This window comes from Numida meleagris, unplaced genomic scaffold (assembly GCF_002078875.1).
Source record: "Numida meleagris isolate 19003 breed g44 Domestic line unplaced genomic scaffold, NumMel1.0 unplaced_Scaffold119, whole genome shotgun sequence".
Taxonomy (NCBI): Eukaryota; Metazoa; Chordata; class Aves; order Galliformes; family Numididae; genus Numida; species Numida meleagris.
In genome coordinates, this window is record NW_018362987.1 from 42,391 (window position 1) to 56,200 (window position 13,810).

The 13,810-nt window shown below is 45.1% G+C and overlaps 1 protein-coding gene across 18 annotated transcripts in view; it reads left to right on the forward strand.

Moving 5' to 3' along the window:
- Positions 1-8,521: 8,521 nt before the first annotated feature.
- PCDH15 (protocadherin related 15) overlaps positions 8,522-13,810 on the forward strand; it is a 736,955-nt gene continuing 731,666 nt past the window's right edge. For 13 of the 18 annotated variants that reach the window (XM_021381881.1, XM_021381890.1, XM_021381879.1 and 10 more), the window contains exon 1: positions 8,522-8,652. The gene's annotated coding sequence lies outside the window, so the exon portion shown is untranslated. Of the gene's footprint in view, positions 8,653-8,790; positions 8,944-13,810 lie in introns of those variants that run through there. The other 5 variants (XM_021381896.1, XM_021381899.1, XM_021381882.1 and 2 more) reach the window with 3 other exon arrangements.

Sequence of the window (13,810 nt, forward strand, 5' to 3'; positions counted from 1 at the left end):
AAACCAGTAGGTAGAAACTATTGTGCAACGCTTCTTGAATGAGATAGTGATTTCAAAGTGACAGTTTTCAGGGCAGACAGAGAATCTTCCAGGTTTGTCCAGCATGAGGCATTGCACTTTGTGCAAAAGTGTCTCTCAGAACAAAGCTGTTGCAGATTGCTACTGGCCTGGTACTGCAGTATGATTTTATTAACTATTTCATACCTTACGTCTCCCTGCATTGAGACTGCCTTCAGTTATCTGTTATGCAATGCAGCAATGAGATTGCATTTAAGACAGGAACAGGAATAACTGTAAAGCCTCTACGATGTGGTTGTATCTGTGTGTCTAATTAGGAGTGAAGGAGTAGGACCACAAAACATGCTTAGTATGGCTGTTCACGGTTTCGTCTTTCCTCTTACAAAGTGGGTGTCCCTGTCTTTTCGAGGTTATCAAGCTTTATTTCAAATCCTGGAAAAATGCTGGAGCAGTTCATCCATCCTTGTACAACTATAACACCTGGAAGGGATTTGTCTAGAGGAAAAGAAATAAACAAATCTAGCTGATGTTATTTTCTTCTGAAACAGGAAAACCATAGCATAAACGTAGTATTTGTTCCTTTCAGACTCATGCAGAAATATGCTCCACATGAAACTACCAAAGAATAGATGCAAACCTGGTTAGAAATCTTACACCTGAGAGCAGTTACCCATATTCTCTACTAAAGGAGGAGGTTGTAATGCATGACGTTTGTAGAGTTTGTGGGAACTGACTGTTTGATGTTTTCATTACAGACCTGGATGATGGCATAAAGAATGTGCTTAATAATTAATTTGCTAAGAGGAACAGCAAGCATCTTGTAAGATAAATTAGAATAAAAAAATATTGTAGGAATTGAGTGGCTTAATGAAAAAAATAGGATGAAGTTAAACAAGGACAAACTGGCCGCACACAAAGAAGATGGGTGAGAACTAGCCAAACGTATCTGTAGAAAAGGAGTTGAAGGAAACTATCAGAAGTTGAACAGGAATCAAGAATATTATGCTACTCCACAAAAGGAAATCAGAGTAGCATGTGGAAAAAAAGTACAGTTTATAGCATGTGCAAAACGGTTCTTCAAAAGTACTCAGGACTGGTAGTACTGTGTCAGATTTGGAGCAAACAGAAATTAGGAGGGCAAAAAACTGAATCAGTGGTGCAAATGCTTACAAGATCACAATGAAGAAGAACATGAAATGCAGAGGAAACAGTTGATGACACTGTTGAGCAGCTAAGTGGTTTGGATCATCAGTCTCTGTTACTGGTAAAGGGGAGGAAGTCCTACTTGATTCCAGCTGTTTTCTGGAAGCAGAGGTGTAAGAAAAGGAGACAGCAGACAAGACTTGTTTGTTTGCAAATGCAGTAGGTTGTTCCAGGGGCTGAATTCTGAAGTAACCAAGCTAATTTAAAAGAAACAAAAAAACAGTTGATGGGGGAAGGTATCCATTAAAAATAGCAGCTGTTCTAGACAATTAAAAAGGAACAAATGTACGCTTTTTTTTTCTTTTTAAAAAACAGTTGTAAAAGGGATCTGGGAATTAAAAACATGTAAAATTTACATCTGGACCTGGCAAGCTGACAAAATGTTAGCTCAGAACAGCTAATAGTCTTAAGTTCTAGCCAGGATGTATTCAGTGATGGAATAACAGTACCACTCTTCTCTCCAGCCATGTAAGTGAAGTAGCAGATGTAGAAGCAACACCTGACTTAATTAAACTAAATAGACAAAGGGCCCTTCATTTGGCCTCCAGAAGGCTATTAAGAGAAACTGGATAATTACAGAGCAAGGTGCAAAGTGCTTTCTTGGTCCAGAAACTGAGTAGATGAGAAGTGAAAAGGAAGTTTTTTTACTAGTTTTCATTATGGAAAAATTTAAGAGCAGATGTTCTCCTGTCTGATGTGTTTATTAATCTCAAAATGCATTTCATTAGTGAAGCATAAAACTTGCAAAGGTTATTTAGCTCTTGCCCTTGTTCAAGCCAGAGTGGGAATTTTAAAAAGACCTAAACCTAAGGGTGAATAAATAGTACAAAGTGATAACAAGTGCTGTAGAAAAGATTTGAGAGGGCAGCCATACCTAGCTGCACCTTTCAGTCACTATCACTGAGTTGCAGTTCTTACTGTTGATGGTGCAGGAAAGAAGTGCTCACGTCCTAGCATCTCTGAGCCACCTTGCAGTCTACCACTGAAACCAAAATACATTTATCTGGGCCCCTAGTGAGATGACTTTGGTCTGCTGCCTCACTTAACACCAGTGATGCTGCTAATGTTTTGCTAAGGATGTTGGCAGGTCACAGACCTCCTCCTGGGATCCATGTGAGTGCTCCCAAAAAGGACATCTGAACAGGAAAAATTCCTCCTAGATGTACTGTTAAAATGAAGCGAGTAATGGACATGAGCTACAGCATGGCCATCTCTGATAGGGATCTGAAGGGCTCTTTGTTAAAGCTGGGGTGTGGGAATGGGAAGACCAGTCACGTTACAAGAAATTCTGCATTAAAATTAATCATACCGTATTGCACTTCAGTGATTCCCATGATTACAAACATAAAAAAAATGTATATATATAAAAAAAACCTTTTAAATATTCTGTATTAAAGCACAGTTTGTACTCTTACTTCCTGTAATTGTGTTAGTGGCATTCTGGTGATAGCTGATCACTTCCAAATACCGTCTTGAAGCTCTTATCAAGATTTATGAATGTTTTGGAGGAGACGCTAATGAGCTAAACCCTTCCTTTTCAATTTGTACGGGTCAGATTGTACTCTTCGGACCACTGGAAGGAATGATATTCTGGAGCAGATTGCTTTGCTGAGTGGAAAAATACTTTTAATACTTTTTAAATTTGCATTAATGCTCGTGTCACAACTCAGAGAAGTTTTGCTGCATTTAAAGATGTGAGAAACCTGCATGCAGATTTCTTCCCTAACCTTAATCTACCTATGAGCATAGTCAAATTGACCTTTCCTATGTTTTGGGTTTGCTAACAGACAAATCGAGAGAAATACAGTCATGCTTATGTTGAAATTTCACCCATGGCTGTACTTGCATTTCTAGGACTGCGTAGTTCCCATCTGCTTAACTTGAGGGTTAGTCCATATGCCTCAGACAGCATAAGCTAAACACGTATTTCCCAGCAGCTGAAAGAATGGACTCTCTGAGACATGTCCTAGCAGCACATCAAGTCTCCTATGGAAGATAGGGGAAAACATTCAGCCTATAAGTGAAAAGTAACGTATGGAACATTTAACAAATGAGAAACTCTAAGTATAAGTTATGCAGGTAGCTGCAAAGGTCAAAGATGGCTTCTGAAAGAGGGAGAAAGATTTACACATCCTGTAAATTATTCTGAAATGCAGCAAATGAGAAATGGAAAAACAACCTAAAAGGCAGGCAAAGGTGAATATATTGAAATATATAATGAAACACGGTTCTCCAAATGACAGGCAGAGCCATTCTGGTGATGAGTGAGCAGAAGGCTCCCATTTAGTGTGTCATGGACACACATGGACTATGACAACATGTCATAAGATCTGGAAGGTGAAAGTCAGCTGTTTCCAAGCAGGTGATTCAAAAGAGCTATGCAAAGATGCTGATGAACGACGGATAGAGGAAGGTGCCCTACTGATATTAAAATGACACAGGCATTGAACTTGTCTTGATTGAGTAGTATACAGGTGTTTTTGTTGTTGCTATTGTATGCATCCTGCATTTGTGTTTCAACTTTCGTGATTAAGTTACTGTTAATGTTTAATCACTCAAAAGATGTGCTAATGAGTAATCCCTAAGTAAAACCTGCTGAGTGTTTTCTGGAAGCTGCTAATTATATTTGGCTGGTATTAGTTTCAGTACCAGTCAAAGATACTCAACTCTTAACATTCATTATCTCCTACAGGTAAGAACAGAAACCTCATTTGTGTTGGCTTTCAAAAAAGATGCACTTGATCTTGACAGCTGTCCCGTGGTATTACAAAGACCAGGGAATTCATGATCACTGATGCAAATAAGCTCTTTTCCTGGGAGAGGGATCAGAAGCTTGGAGTGAAGTCCATCCCATGTGAGATACGCTTTCCAAAACCTCCCTCTGTCCAGTATCACATTTTGAAACAGTGGAACTATGTGCTTTACTTGCTAAGATTCATTAATATATTCCTCCCTGTACAGAAGACTTTATGTTTGCTACCACGCAGTCTCTTACTTCTGGTTCAAACTGAGATGCTTTCTGATCACAGCACATTCATTTCAGATTATTAGAATTTACCCTTGTATAGGACTCGGACAATACTGTTTTTAGAGGCTGAAGCACCTATGTCTTTTGCCACCATCACTTGGAAGCTGGCCAGGAGGAAAGTCTCCAGAACTAGAAAAAAAAAAACAGGTATTATTATTATTTTGTGAAATTCTGTGCAGTTCTGGCTGAGATTGAAACTTTGTAATTTCCCTTTTAGCACTTGATTTCTTAGCATAATGCTGGCACTTTGTCAAAGCATAAATAGCGTGACCTGGCACAGTGTGCTGCCAGGAGTTAGGGCATCTCAGTCTGGCAGGGATGATTCCTGCAGGCAAAAGGGAGTAAGAGCCTTGGTTAGACTGGATTTCTCAGTACTGCCTTACCTGCTTTAGTGATCAGGCCAACAAATGGCACCAACACCCCACTTCCTGGTTAGGGAATTTCTTCTCGTAGGCAGGTGAAGTAGTTACTGGTGTTGTGATGTGTTTGTACACAGCTGATGATAGGGAATGGGGAACTTTTTGTGTCAGTTTTCTTGTGTTAAAAGCTGCTTCTATTGCAGAGTTAAGCACTCAAGAGTTAGGAAATGCCAGAATTATGGTCATAAGCATAACCTCTTCATTCAGCCTCTTCATTCATATTCATTATGATGTAATCTTTAATGAGAGCCCCTAACTCTTTTTCCAGATTATTTTGCACATTTGTGCATAGATTAAGGTATGTATGTATGTCAGTAGGATTCCAGTTCATTTGGAGAATCTGAAGGCACATGGAGAAAAGAATAAAGGAAAGGGACTGTTGGAAGAAAAAGGATCATCCTGTGATAAAGGCAGGTGAGCGAGAAGAATTCTCTTTTGTCCCTGTTTCTGCTGTAGTCTTTGTGCATGTTGCTGAGTAAACTGCTTAAACCAGTATACATTTTGTGGCTCCAGTGTCTGTCTCACCTCCTGGACTCCTTGGGCGTAATGTGCAGAAGTGCTGAGCGCTCACAGGTGCAAAATGAAATCAATAGGAGCCAAGGGCACTCAGTGTTTCTGGGCTGAGTCGGAGCGGATGGGATAGGTGGACATGGGGAGGACAGAAATTGCTGGGAGCCAGCTTTTCCTCTGCAGACGATTTGCAGCATGGCCTCTGGCACGTTTCTTTGTCTCTGTTATGAAAACAGTGCATCATGCAGGAAATGTATATTAGTTCACATCTGTGAGGTACTTCTGGTGAAAAACAACCCAAATAATACTGTGTGGAATCACTACCTTCATGTGCAGAGCAGTTTTGGGTTGTGATGTGTGACAGAGTAGGCCTACATGTGTGTAAAACTATGTCACACATGTATACACACATATATAAGAATCCCTAGAGGACTATATATGTGTATGTTTAAAAAATACGCATTTTTAAAGATACCTTTCCATTTGTGTTAGAACAGCTTAGAATAGCAACGATTTGGATTGCCTTCACAACCCCCCAAAAATGAAGTGTTACTAATTCATTTTACAAGACCTCTTCTATATCAGCAGAGCTGATGTCTCCCAGTTATCAGCTGAACACAGCACTTACTGGTGTATTTTTACACCATTTTTATTTTATGTATATATCAATGTATTTTTAAACTTGATTCACAGCTAGGAACTGGCTAATAGCTGTATTTTTTCCCCAGACAGATGCCATTCTTCATGCAAGGGTTAGGGTAGGGAGTGTGTGTTTTCAAACAGGTGGATTAATTGCCCTCTGTCCATCCCTGTGGGAAGCTAACATACCTACCAGCAGAGCCACTCCTTAAATTATATCTGGGAATAGTTTCAAATGGTTTTAATTAACTTAAGGAAGACTGGATGGGAGTCAGATAGTATTAAAGAAAAATAAATAGTTTTAGAAATTCATAATTAAGGGCCTGGGGTTGGAGTCTTGGAAGAAAATGTGTCTTTCTGGTGGAAAATTGGACTGTGTCAGTAGAGCTACTCTGGATTTATACCTGTAAATGTCAGAGAAGAAAGTAGCCTGAAATGCTTGTACATAAATGAGCTGCACCTGCTTGCAGTGAAATCACTATCAAAATTTCCATTCATTTCAATAGCAGAAAGAGATGATGGATTAGGAAAATTTAATTTGGGGCTTTGGGGAATTATATTCACAACTGTAATTGTATTTATATAAAATGCACATTGATCCTTGAACAAATTCTCAATACAGCTGGCCATTGAAAACAATCAGAAGTGTTGCAAATGCATTCGCAGATTCTTAATATGATTAACTGTTTGTCAAAAAAGAACATAGGGATGTAGTAGTTGAAGCAAGCCCTGCTTGCAATTACTTTGAGCTGTAGAACAGATTAAGCAGAGGGTGCAGGTATGAGCTTGGTGAGTGTATCCATATTTAAACAAACAGTGGCAAATCTACTTCTTCATGCTAAGACTAAAGAAATTGCAGTCTTTAAATTATATGAGGGCTGCTCTGAAAGTAATCCCTTCTGTTTTATTCTGTTGGCCCACGATGTCAGAGGTAGATGTTGGTGATATGGCAGTAATTACATTTTGTTGCTGTGCAACAGATGGCAGCACAGGGGCAGTCTGGTTCTTTAATGGAACCAAACAGAATGGTGTTTGATATGGGAGTGTGTATGAAGAAAACTTGTGGAATTGAATTCCTCCATGCAGAAAAAATGGCACCCACCAACATTCACTGATGCTTGCTGAACATTTATGGAGAGCAAATAGTGGATGTGAGCACAGTGAGGCTGTAGGTGGTGTATTTCAGCAGTGGTGACAGTGGATCACCTCCACTGGTGCAGTTGTTTACAAGTGTGGCATGCAAGCTCTTGTTCATTGCTGGCAAAAATGCACAGCTAACAGTGGTGACTGTGTTGAAAAACAGTGTTTTGAAGCTGAGAATTTGCTCTATGAAGTAGTGTTATTGTGCTGTTTGTATCTGTTGTAGTTTCCATGGAAATAAATAGGAGGCATTACTTTTGGAGCAATCTACACATGTAAGCACATGCAAATATTTAATTAATGGGGTCTTGACACATTAGCTTATAATTCCTACTCTCTTATTAAAATCATCCACCAAATTTTGAAGTAGAAATTAAATCTTTCTCTATTTAAAAGCATTACTTTTCAAATAAGACTGTGTACTGTGACAAGTACTTCTGAATTCTGTGTTAGTACAAAAGCTCCTCAGCTCTTGAATTTGTGGATCTCTCTCCAATGTAAGCAAGCGAGATTCTCTGCTGAGATCTCTGCCACTCATCTAATGGTGCTGCTGAGAAACTCTGGCTAGTGCAACAGCCAGCTCTAGTGTTGCTATGCATTTTGCTCATGCTGAGGGACTTCCCCACACTTTCTCTTCTCTGTGTGGTAGGTCAGTGGAGTTTGCAATTTGGATGCTTAAGCAAATACAGCACAAGGAGCAGGAGCGTAGAAGTCACAGCAGGTTTTCATGCAACTGATTGCTTACAAACCACGCTAACTGAGGCATGAACTGGGAGCTCATTGCTGTAGTGCACATTCCCATGGAAATATTTGCTGCATTGCTCCACAGAGCTGGCATGTAACAGGTTAGGATTTGTGCTCATTCCACCTTTGTAGGGGAGAGGGACACAAAAAGGGCCCATCCCAAGCAGTAACAGTTGCACTTTTGACTTCAGAGAATGCCTGGTGTGCAATGTTGAGCTGGGCTGCAGGTGGAGGACTGACTCTGGGTTTGCACAGGTGCAGTTGAGAGGAAGGGGTCAAGGAGAGGCTGTGCAGATGCAGCTGATGGTCCCACTCCACCTGCCTGTCCCTGATCTGATCTGTGCTGGCTTGAGCCCCTCCATTCACCCAAAGATGAAGGAAGCTGTTCTTCTCTGCCATTTTCTGCTGATAAAATGAGCTCAACTGCTGTGCTGTAAGGTCACCAAAGCAGAGCTCTGTTCTGGAGAACTTCTGGTAGCAGAGCCACCTGAAGCAGCAGCCAGCCCTAATCCTGCCCAGTTCTGCTCTCCACGGCTGCGCTGCTGCAAGCTGCTCTCTTCACCTGCTGTAATTAGCGCTCATTTCACCTCACGAAATCCCAACCCCTCTCGCCAACCTCCGAATCTGTCCCGCCACCCCAACTAAGCCTGCTCTTGCAGCTCGCACCTGCGGACGCTCGGCACACAGCTCAGCCCATAGGTGCCGTTCCCGCCGCCGTAGGGCAGCGTAGCGCAGCACCGCTGGAACGACCGCGCACGGGCGGCTGCAGTGCCGCGTCCCTCCGCCGCGAGGGGCGCGCGCTCCGCCCGCCGCCGGTCGCCGAGCCTCAGCCCCGCGCTGTAGGGAGGAGGAGAGGGAGCGGCCCGGCCGCGAGCTCAGTGCCGCCGCGGAGGCCGGGGGCTGGCGGCGAAGGAGCCATGCCCGGTCCCGCCCTGGAGCGCTGAGGCGGAGGTGAGTGCGCGACGGGACGTGGTGGGTGGAGGCGTAGCCGCGGGTCTGAGGGGTGCGCGGGGCTCCGATGGCGCCGTCCGGGGGAGACGCTGGGCGGTTCCTGCGCCGAACTCTGCGCGCCTCCCCGCACCCAGCCGGCTTAAAGTGCCGAAATCCAGGCGGGGTTTGCGCGTTAGTACTCCGCACGCATTGGGAAAGTCGGGCTGCGTTCAGCCCCTGCGCAGGAGCTCGGCGGTTCGTAACGCTTGGATTTCAGCAGCAAAGACTGACGCGGCCGTCCCCACCGGCGAGGTCAGGAGGTGTTATTTTCAGAGTGGTCTGGGGGCAGTTGGATGAGGAGGAGCCTAGGGGAGCCGGGCTCGAGTAGAGCCCTGCGCTGTCCTGCCCCGTCCCGTCGCGGGGCGCAGTGTCGCCGCTGCTCGCCCGAGGCTGTCCCCGCCGCGCTGAAGCGGAGCGGCCGAACCAACTTCGGCGCTCCCTGAGGTGACAGCCCGGGGGGCACCGCGCGGCCACCCGCGTCGCTCAGCAGGTGCGGAGACAGCGGGACCCCTGGGGGAGCACCTCATGGAGCGGCGGGGCTCCCCTTCCCGCCCGCGGTTCGGGGCTGGGGGTGCGAGCAGAAGGCCTACAGGTGGCACGGGCTGGGTGGGCGATGGCCGGTGGGTTTGGCTTTCTCTCTCTTTCCCCTTTTTGCCGACTCACAAAGCGCGGAGCCGCCCCCTCCCACAGCAAAGTTTTCCTCGCGGCCCCGCGCAGCGGGAGGAGCGCTGCTCCCCGAACGCAGCCGGCGCAGAGTTAGCGGCGGAGGGGAGCGGAGCGGAGCCCCCCCGCCCTGCCCGTGCTCGGGGAGCCTCCTCTGGGAGGGCGGACACCTGCCTCCCGCCCTCCTTCCCGGCGGAAGGCGAAGGAGAAACGGTGACCTCAGGTATCGCCGGTGCTGGTTTTAAATGCTGGTTTTAAAGGTAGGGTTAATAGGAGCGGGTTGCTGAAGGAGATGCGCTGCGCAGACTTCAATATCTGCGTATGGTAATCAGGGAAATAAATGAACCAGTTAGTATTCCTCTCCTGTAATACTTGGCGCGGGAGAGAGGCTGCCGTTACATCTCATTGCCGAGCTCGCTCGGAGGAGCGGAGTGACGCCGGGTGCCTCATCCGCCGCCTTTCTCTCAGCTCCCGGCCGCAGCGCTGCGGGAGGAAACCTCCCGGGGCACGGGGAGCGCCGAGAGCGCTGTCGGAGCGGGACTGCAGCAGCGGACGGAGCGGCGTCGGCAGGGTGACCCGGTAGGTGACGCGGCCGTGCCTGTCTCCCGCGCGCCGCATCGGCTCCCCGCTCCCGCGGTAGGAGCTCGGCGTGATAACTTGGGAGGTGTGCGGTGACGGGCCCGAGGAGTCCGGGGTTCCCTTGGGGAGAAGACAGGTTCGGGTTGGCATCGTCTGGGGCATCATCACGCGAGGCAGGCGCCTGCTGTGCGAGCCCTGGCAGTGACAGCTGTGCGGGTGTCAGCTTGGGGTGAGTTATGCGTGCTTGGGGGGCGGATGGCCAGAAGTCAGTTCACATTGGTTCGTTTGGACTCCAGTGAGGGGAGGAAAAAAAACAAAAACAAACCACCACCTGTGTTTGCCTCCTATCATCAAAAGTTAAGGTGGAAGCTTCTCCTTGTTTGGTCCCCCTGTGCCACACAGAAGATAAGAGGGGGTTCATGACGTGTAAAATTCTTGAATTGTCCCTGGGAGAGTCTACAGGGTTAAGTGAGATGCATTGGTGCTTTTTTGTTTGGTTGTTCTTTTCCCTTTTGGCCAAGAACTGCTTTGCTTTCTGATGGTTGGGAACTGGGGAGGGGGAAAAAAAAGAGAGATTTAAAAATAAAATCGGACTGCGTATTTGAGGCGTTAAAGGAAACGTTCTTAGGATCCCACGTAGCAAGTTGGAGATGAATGCAAACTGTTCCTGTTGTGTTCCTCATCCAAACTCAGCTCTCCCTGAAAGATGCTGTCTCTTGCTGCTTCCCAGCCGTGCTGCTGTGCATGGCCAGGCAGCCGCGCACCATAAATGAGGCTTTTGCTCGTCCTCGTGGAAGCTGGGGGAACTCATTGGCGCTGCAGCAGGAGTGCAGGCTGGTTGTGGGCATCACTCAGCTTATGCAGGACCGTGGTGTGCATCCATTGTACCTTGAACTTTGCTGTGTTGTAGAGCCTTAAAAATGTTCTGGCAGTTTACTTTGGAACTGGGGAGTGCTGCCTCTCCCCTCCTGCTTCAGCTGCCGTTGATCTGGCAAGCCTCCTTATGCCACCCTCTGGAAGGTTCAGTGACTGTAATTGACATGGAATTTTCAAGAGAGAGACTGCAGACTGATAAAAGAATACTTAGACCATGCTTACTTTAATTATAATTCAAGATTTTGTGGTGCAGCATTGTACGTTTGGCTGCAGTAAGTACTTTGATTTTGAAATTACAATGAGTACTCGTCTCTGGGAAGGTGTGAGTTAATTTCTTTGTTAAATTAGAGAGTTACTAAAGCAGCCTCCTAAATATTCTCCTAGATGAGTACTAATATAATGTGTGTTTTGCAGATGAAGTGTTTCAGATGTGGTTTATAGGCTTCCATCCACTAGCTAAGCATTGTACCAGTCATCTAAATGTGTGCGTGGGTTTCTTAAGTATGCTCTGGACTCTGGTTTCTGTGCCCCAGCGGAAGCTTGCCGCAACAAGTCTGTTCAGTTGCTGCCTTGCTTATCTGAGGTGTCTGTGCATTTGTCACTGGCTGGGCTGCACTGAGGTTGTGGGCACCTTAGTGCTTGTGGAGACAGCTGCACTGCCGGGGGAGGTATATGCTGCGTGTAGGAGCAGATACAGGAGTTGGCGAGGAAACCTGGAACTGGCCATGCAATTCAGCATGCAGTAGGCTGGGTGAATGCCTTGCTAAGTTTGATGCTTATTTTTATCAATCAGTATTTGTTAAACTTCTTAGGTATTTTTACTGGGACCTGTGCACTTAGAAATTTAGGAGCTAAGTTTGTACTTCAGCGGGGCGCCTTCTTAAGAAGTCTTCAAGTCTCCGTTGATTCTGCTTCTTTCCCTGTTCTCATGCATTAGCAGCTTGGTACACATGGAGTTTTGCCTCCAAACTCTGCTATTTAAGTACTATGTGAAAACTTAAAACATTGGGTATACTCTGTTATTAGAACTCTGTTAGCATGCAAGTGAAGGAAACAAACATAATGACTTTGGCACTTCTTCTGTCATAGGTTTAGTGTATTTTTTGGAAGCAATCTGGATACCTTTGCGGCTTTGATTAAAAATACTCTTGGGCTGAAAAATAACACAAATGATAGTTTTCCTGTTTGTTGTTTTGTTTCTGTTTTATGTTTGTGTTTGTTTAAAAGCTGGACAGGGGCTCTGATATATCAAAAGATGGAAATGGGCAAGTAAATTGTGGTCTTAGTACAGCTGTAGCAAAAAGAATGGTGTAAAACCCACTCGTTTGGAAAACCAAATGCTTTTACGCCATGAAGATAATTTTTTGGATCTTTCTTGAAAGTCCAGGTAAACTTAACATAAATCGGGCAAAGTGAGGCATTGCCTTTGTGCTAACCATTTAGTTTAGCATTGCTGAAAACTGAGCTGGTAGCCTGTTAATGCATGCAGCTGCGTAACTGTTGCTAGCTGAAGCATGAGCTGTGAATCTAGCCAAAAGGCTGCTTAGCACGTACAAAGAGATTTGCTCATCTCTCCTACAAGTAGTTTACAAATTCAGTATGTGAGCCACCGAAGACAGTAGCTGAAATGGAAAGGATTGTTGCTTAAAACTGGAAATCATTGCTTCCTCTTCTAATTAAAAATAACTAATCAGCTGGATGAAGACATGCCTGCTTTGTTCTTTTTTGCTGTTACTAAACCATTCTATTTTGTGCATTTGTTGGGAAGAAAGATTTTTGCTGAAGGAAATGCTGAGTGCCTAAAAAGCTTCTAAGAGTGCAACAGAGGATGCTTCTGGGACAGAATATGCTCCTGCAACTTGAGATGTTTGGTTGATTTATTATGAGACCTTACAATACATGCTAACTCAGTAGTAATTGGATTTGATTTGTGTTTCGACAGTTCAGGCAGTCAGTGCAATCTATTGTTGGTGGGTTTATGTGTTTTCTAGCTGTTTGGATCACATGGTTTTCTTTGGCTGCATACCTGACTGATAGCTGCTGACAGAGCTCTGAGTAGGAGCCAAAGTGATTTAAAATAGTCTTTTAAAAATGTTAGATATCTATATTATTTTTATATATGCTTTTATATGTGGCCTTTATCAAAGGTGATATGGCATCTATATGTACATGAAATGCAGCTTTGGATGTCACAGAGAGAGAAGGGTGTTCTTCCTGGATTCATGAAAGGAAGAGATAAGCCATTACAAATATTTAAAAAGGGTCACCAGCAGCTGTGGACTGCCTGCATTTGTCTTTGACCTGCACAGTTTCCCCTGGGACTGCAGACTCAACCTGCTGGATGCCATTGTCCCGGATCCTCAGCTGACGTTAACCAGCTTTGCTGGAGGTGCCAGGATGCAATAACCTCCTGACAAGTTGAAGGGTGAGCTGAGGAGGCCATGTTAGAAAATGCAGATAAGGCTGTGGGGCAGTGCTGTTGGAGACTGTGTCGTGGGTGTTTTTTGTTTTTCCCTTGGAAATGTGTCTCTACTGAGTAATGCTTTAGAGCAAGGCCCAGGCAGGCTGGTGGTGTGTCTCAGGATGCTGCAGCCGCGGAGAGCAGAGGGGAGCTCAGTGCCAGTCAGGCTCTTATCCTGTATTCGAAACTGTTACCAAAGCTGTGCTGGCTTGTACTGGTGAAAACTGCCCTGAAGTAGTGCTGTTACGAGGAGTTTACTTCAGTAGCCTCAGGACTGGAGTCTTAGCCTAAAGATGAACAGAGGAGTCATCGATTTTTTTTTTCCTAATTTTGCTTCAAACAAACCAATATTGCTGTAGTGGATGCTTGCCCAAGGAAGGGCTGCAGACTTCCTTTTGCAGCCTGTTTTGTCTAGCATCAAGAGAATGCCCTGCAACACAAAAACACATGGTCTTGGATCAAATGAATTCCCTGAAATAGTGCAGTCTGAAGGGCAGAGAGATGGCAAATTCCAAAGTAAACTGCCACAAAGCCTGCAAT